Source organism: Chrysochloris asiatica, unplaced genomic scaffold, assembly GCF_000296735.1.
Source record: "Chrysochloris asiatica unplaced genomic scaffold, ChrAsi1.0 scaffold00111, whole genome shotgun sequence".
Classification (NCBI taxonomy): Eukaryota; Metazoa; Chordata; class Mammalia; order Afrosoricida; family Chrysochloridae; genus Chrysochloris; species Chrysochloris asiatica.
In genome coordinates, this window is record NW_006408629.1 from 10,766,603 (window position 1) to 10,773,977 (window position 7,375).

A 7,375-nucleotide genomic window follows, 5' to 3' on the forward strand; every position below is an offset into this window, starting at 1 on the left:
AGGTCTCCAAAGGTTGGAACTGACTCAAAGGCACCTAACAACAACAGCAAAGTACACTTGATATGACTGATACCAAACATCAACTAGCATTAATGAAATCTGTGATCATGGTAGAGGTAGCACATGGCTCATAATTAGGGAAAAAAATGTGTGTTTCACCATTCTGACAATTTTTAGAAGAAGAATATAGGAATGCTTTGTGCTTAGAATTATCAATTAAAATTTGTGCTAAAAAGTATTTACTAAAATTGGTCAGATAAAGTTTTCTCTCAGAGAGAAATATCCTGCATATTCTAGGTTACTGTCAAATACGTACTTTATATATAAATGACAAATATCTTTGAGAATGTGATATTATTCTTTTGTTGAAAAGAAACTCACGGCATATATCCAAGTCTTTTTTATTTCTCAAAGAGAAATGTTTGTCTTTCCGTTATTTAAAAAATATATATATTTTGTGGATCAGAAATTCTATTTCAAATTATTTCATCAAATCAAATTTTCAACATCTATTCTTACCAGCCTATTATCTTTTGGCACTGCAGGTGTTCCTCATTTTTATCTGAGTCTTGGAATTGAAAAAAGATTATGATTTTTATTTGAGTCTCGAAGTTAAAAGATGAAGGAGAAAAATACTCCTTTTGACTATTTTTCTTTTCACTTATTGCTGATCCTTTCTCTGAGCACTTGAGTTTTTATTAAATGTCTAAATGACTTTTATCCACATTTTACTGAGAAAAAGAAAACTTAAGGATATTAAAAGTCCTTTCTGGTGCCTGCTGGTGACTAGCACTTGGAATGAATAAGAAGGAAAAGCGTGAATATAAATGTATTCATTAGGACAGTGAGGAATCAGAAGTTTCTATTTTATTACACCACATATTCCACTTGCACACACATACAGATACAGTAGATAAGTATCATAGATTCATACACTACATTTGCAGCTGGGAGAAAACTGCATGTTAATAAAGTCATGCATATGCAGTGATTCTCAGTCATCTAGGAGTTGACTGACTGGTTTGTGAGTTTTTCTGAGCTCACCCTTCTCCTTCAGTCATTTCATTGGATGTAGGACTCATTCAAGCACTTGCTTCATTAGTAAATACTGCCTCATTTCAAAATTCCTGTTAATCTTTGTTGGGCTCACATGATGAAATAATGTAGTATCAGTTATGTGTTTCAAAATCATCCTTTGAATACATTTGCCTCTGTTGGTAGCTGTGCTAAATGAACTAGCATGTCAGATGTGAGGGCATTGTAGACAGTGTACGTGTCATAGTGTCTTAAACCAAATTTCAAGGATACAATGACTTTCTGTGGAAAATTTTACTTGTTGAGAGTCATTTCCTTTATGGAAAAAAAGTTATTAATTGTCAACTTTTTGGATCATTCATTTTCTACTATGCTACAGAATCAACAATTTCAAAATCTGTTATAAATATGTATAGGGACACGTGCAACCCAAAAGAAATAGTGTCAGCCAAGACAGCTGAGGGGCTAGACTGTGGCATTAGTGTGAATGCATTCCTCCAACAACATGTGTTACCTATGGATGAAACTCTTGTGCAAGAAGATCAAGAAATGGAACTTGAAATTGAGGTAGCGAAACCTAAAGCTACAGGGGGCATTGGCTATGTGCCTATCAGAAGCCCAAACTGGAAATCTGCCTGAAGAAACAGCAGGAGGTGGAAAAGATAAAAAATACCTAAAACAGTCTATGACTATGGGATTGTCAGGAACCGAAAATGGAGCTGTAGCTAAAGAAGCATTGGAAAATGTAAAAAAAAGTAAATCCCCCAAGATATCTGCCATTTTGGCCAATGGAAAACAATAACACAAGCTCCCAATTCAGAACCAAAAAAGAAAAAGAAGAAAAAGAAAAAAAATGGGGAATGCTGCTGAGCCTGACACATATAAAGCAAAAACTGAAGACTAAGAGGGATCTGAAGAGGGTTGTGTCGAGTCTCCTGCAGACATAGAAATGAGCTTGGAGAAGCCAGATGATGAGGAAGATGCCAGTGAAGTACCCAGCATGCCCCTGGGACTGACAGGAGCATAAGCGGATTCTTCACTTACTTTTCTAACTAATCTTGTCAATGAAAACATTCTGAAGGCAATACAAGAAATGGGCTTTACAAACATGACAGAAATTCAGCATAAAAATATCCAACAACTTCTGGAAAGCAGAGATCTTCTAGCAGTAGCAAAAACAGACAAAACCTTGGCATTTCTCATCCTTGCAATTGACCTTATTGTTAAGCTACACTTTATGCCCAGGTATGGAACAGGAGTCCTTATTCTCTTACCTACTAGGGAACTGGCCAGGCAGACCTTTGGTGTGCTTAAGGAGCTAATGATGTAGCACGTTCACATGTATGGGTTGGTCATGGGGGCTAGTAACAGATCTGCTGAAGCACAGAACCTTGCTAATGGGATCAACATCATTATGGCCACACCAGACCACCTCCTAGACCATATACAGAATACAGACTTCATGTGTAAAAATCTATAGTGTCTGGTTATTGATGAGGCTGATCAAATCTTGGATGTTGGATTTGAAAAGGAAATAAAGCAAACTATTGAACGTCTGCTAGTATGCAGACAGACCATGCTTTTTTCTGCCATGCAAACTCAAAAAGTTGAAGATCTGGTGAGAGTTTCTCAGAACAAGAAGCCCTTGATTGTCGGTGTTGATGATGATAAAGCCAATGCAACAGTGGATGGTCTTAAGCGGGGATACATTGTTTGTGTCTCTGAAAAACGATTCCTTCTGCTCTTTACATTCCTTAAAAAAACTGAAAGAAGAAGTTAATGGTGTTCTTTTCATCCTGCAAGTCTGTGAAATTCCACTATGAGATGCTTAACTACATTGATTTATCTGTCTTAGCCATTCATGGAAGGCAAAAGCAAAATAAATTAATGATTACATTCTTTGAATTCTGCAATGCAGATTCGGGGATATTGTTGTGTGCAGATGTGGCAGCTTGAAAACTAGCTATTCCTAAGGTTGACTGGATTGTTCATTATGACCCTCTGGATGACCGAAAAGAGTGTATTCATCTTGTGGGTAGAATAACCAGAGGCCTAAATGGAAGAGAACATGCCATGCTCATTTTGCAGCCTGAAGAATTGGGTTTCCTTCATTACTTGAAGCAATCCAAGGTTCTACTAAGTGAATTTGAGTTTTCCTGGTCCAAAATTTCTGATACTTTGTTTCAGGTTGAAAAAATGATTGTAAAGAACTACTTCCTTCATAAGTCAGCCCAGGAAGCATATACATCATATATTCTGGAATATGATTCTCATTCTCTGAAATAAATCTTTAATGCTAATAATTTAAATTTATCTCAAGTTGCTCTGTCATTTGGTTTCAAGGTGCCTCCTTTCATTGATCTGAATGTGAACATCAATGAAGGCAAACATAAAAAGCAAGGAGGAGGTGGTGGTTTCAGCTACCAGAAAGCCAAAAGGATGGAAAAGTCCAAGATTTGAAGAAACATTAGCAAGCAAACTCCTGGCAGCAGTCCAATCTCATACTGAAGACACAGCTTCCTTCATCTTTAATAACTATTCCCAAATAGATTTTCTTACCCTGCTGTAACAGGGAAATGTTGTAGCCTTTAGAATTTGGATTAATTATTGAGTTTAAATTGACTTGGACTTATAAGGACTGAGGACTCTTCCAGCAAATATTTTCTTACTGGGGGTGAGAAGGGTAGTTATTCAATTTTTCTTCGTTGCCCAAGAGTAAAACAAAGGACTATTTTAGTCTTTGTTGTGATGATAAGGTAGTTTTAAATATTTGTCCCTTAAACTATAAAATAGTTACATATTATAGCAATGCAAAACCAAAGTTGCTGGCATCATTTTTCTGTGTGCCAATAAATATTTCTGTAGAGTCAATTTTTACATTGATGAAAGCAGGCTGATAAATATAGAAAACCCTGTTGCGTATTTGGGCCCAGCACTAGCCCCGTCTGGCCTGTTCTGTATTTTATACCTTGGCTGTTGGATTTCTTTCTTCTTTGGCTTCTTGAAGTCCACATTCTGGGCATTTCATAACTTGCTTTTTTTTTTTTTTTTTTCTGAAATAATCATGTTTCCAAAAATACACAAATGCAAAGTGAAGCATATTTAATCACTGAACAAAAATAAATACTGTTGATATTTTGGCATATGAAAAAAGGTATATAGGGATGAGGCAGCAAAAAAAGGATAGCAGCATTAGAAAACTTTGTATGTAAATCAACAGTTGTGTAAGCGGCCTGGAATAGGTGAAGATTCATTTGTGTCAGGCTATGATAATCTCCAGAGTGAAAGTGCACTTAGATCATGTTTTTCAACTGGAGGTTTGTTTCTGTCAGTAATAGCATAATTTCCTTGGTGGACAATAGTACTTTAGAAGTGAATGTGCTAGGTCTCTAATCTGTTACAGAATCTTTGTATTTGTAAGACTGCACTCTGTTCTGTGGAGTAAACACTGAATAACACATAACATTTGCTTTTATGAAGTCTGTAGTCTGGTGGAGTTTACTGCCAGATGAGTAAATCAATAAATAAACAGCCAATCTTGTTGCTGTTGTTACTCTCAGCTGCCATCAGGTTGGCCTCTGACTGATGGCAGCTGAGAGTAACTACAGCAACAAAATGGAATGAAATACTGATCAGTCTTGCATCACCCCTTAATTGGTTACAGATAGGACCATTTGTGATCCATAGGGGTTTTCAATGACTGATTTTGGGAATTAGATTTGTCAATCGTTCTTTCTTGTCTATCTTAGTCTGGAATATCTACGGGAAATTCTTGAGCATCATTGTTGTTGTTAAGTGTCATCAAGTTGGTACCAACTCATAGCGACTCTGTATAGGGTTTCCAAGGAGCAGCTGGTGAGTTTGGACTGCTAACCTTGAGGTTAGCAGTCTAGTTCTTATCCTACAGCTCTACATCAGAACTCTAAGCATAGCAACATGCAAACTTCTACTGACAGAAGCATGGTGGCTGGGCTTGAGGCAAGTTGACTGGGAATGGAATCTGGGATTTCCACAGGGAAGATGAGAATTTTATTGATGAACCACCTTAACACTGTTAAGTTGTTGTTAAGTGCCGTCGAGTCGGTTCCGACCCATAGTGACCCTGTACAGGGTTTCCGAGGGTGTAAATCCCTACGGGAGTAGAAAGCCTCATCTTTCTCCCACCTTAACATAGTCAATGTTATTATTATTATTAAATGCCATTGGGATGGTTCTGACTCATAGCGACCCTGTCAATAGAAGCCTGTAAAAGGAATTTATTGAACACTGAGTATGGACCTATTAGAAGACAAAGGCCTATTTTTTGGAAATCAACTGACCTGAACTCTTAGTTTGGCAAAAGAAAATATGAAGACTTGAAAAAAACACGTATCAACTAATAATTATTATAATAACTATTTTGGATTAAGTTTCCAAGGAACACAGCCTGAAAGGGGTTTCTTGTATAAGTGAGTTTTTGAGAGTACTCTCAGAAGTCTATAAGACAGGTGAGGGAAACAGGGAAAGAAGTCACGTACAGATATGATTTTACATTTATCCCTCATAGGGCTCTGGAATGCAATTGGCATCACTGAACTGTCAAACTTTTGGGACAAGCTTTTATATCTCACATCAGTCAAAATTGGTTGGATGAAGTAGGTTTCATATTTGAGGCAATTTTCCCAACAAAGGGGCAGATGTAAGCTGTTTATAGCAAACACTCACAGAGGCTGGGGGATAGATGGATGCACTGGCCTGGTTTGACAATAGCTAATATTGTGCTTTCTGTGTGTCCAGCACTCTTACAAGCATTTGCTACATGTTATATGTGCTCAATCTATGTAGCAGACAATAACATTGTCCCTATTTGAAATTTAAGAAAACTGAAGCACAGAAAAGTTAGGTAAGTCACTCCAGCTGTGTACAGCTGAGAAGTACCAGAGTCACTATTTAGAATCATTTGGTAATATTTTCTAGACTGCTTCCTCAATTTCATGACTCTCAAAGGCAAGCAATGTTGCTTCAAATATGGACAATTAGTAACAGAACTTGGTTGTGATATGTTCTAATTTATTCATAGAAATAATAATCTAAGATGTGATTAGATTTCCAACTAGTCTACAGAAACAGACTTATTGTAACTTCCAGGAAAACATATTTCCATATCCCAATAGCAGTAGCAGAAGCTCCTAGTTGTTGACTCCTTTCCCATTTTCTGGGAAAGACCATATTTTTTCACATATGCTGACCTTTGCTGCTCTATCCAGCCTGGCTATTTTTCCCCTCACTTTCCATATTCTAGTTAAATCTTTGTTTTATAACTGTATAATGCTACCTTCTGCCGCAGGCTCTTTGCACATGTTGTTCCCTTTTCTGGACTGTGTTTTATGCCAGGATCCCTATCCCAACCAGGTGTTTTTTGCTTCCTGATGATTATTCAGATCTATTTAAAGCTTGCCTATTCCAGATCCTTTCTATTTTTTTTCTAGACTAGGGAATATTGTCATAAGTGCTCATAAAACTATGCTTCTTTCTTCAAGCTTTTACGTCATTTTATGTTTATACATTAATTAGAGGGATTATCTAATTAAAATGTATCTCTTTCCCTGTATTGTATACTCTATGAGGGCAGGGCTGCGTTTGCTTCACTCACTGTCACACCCACAGAACCTAGAAGTGTCTGTCACATCTGTATACTCCAAAGAGATTTGTCAATACAGGAATATAGAATGTAAAGAATCCATATTGCTTTTGGATTCTTACCACTGACCTCTGACTGGTTGATTTCTTCAGCTGAACTGCTTCTGTACCCTGAAGTTCACTTTCCTCAAGGACCTGTTTCCTTCCAGGAGGCATGTACTTGGGTATGTGACCAACCAAGCTCTAGGGTCTTCTGGGGACTTCCTCTTTCCTTTTTAGTGACTCCATTAAAATGTGAATTAGACATATTTGGTGAACAAGGCTCCAGTGCAGACCTTAATAATATACTCTGTAAGAGTTTTAAAAGGATGTGTTTGGAACTTCACAAAGCTCCCTTGTGTTTTACAGTGTCCCTCTTTGAGAGCAGCCAGTTCCATTAAAGACATTTGCATTCAGGAATATGAATATTTACACTTATATTTTAGAAAAATACCTGCAAATAAAAAAGCAGGTGTTTTAAAGCTCTTTAATAATGCATCCTAATTATCTATGAATTACTTTTTTTCTGTTGGTATGTGTTTTTATTAGCAACAAGCTAAAAAGAATTCAGAAGACAGGAGTTATAATGAGTACCTTCAATTATGAATCAAAAATAGAACCAAGAATATAGCTGCACCTGTGTTTTTCCATTAAATTATCAAATTTATGTGTTAATATATTT

The 7,375-nt window shown here is 36.8% G+C and overlaps 1 pseudogene; it reads left to right on the forward strand.

Annotated features, from left to right (window-relative positions):
- The first annotated feature begins 1,540 nt into the window (after positions 1–1,540).
- LOC102816373 lies at positions 1,541–3,543 on the forward strand (annotated as a pseudogene).
- The last annotated feature ends 3,832 nt before the right edge of the window (positions 3,544–7,375 follow it).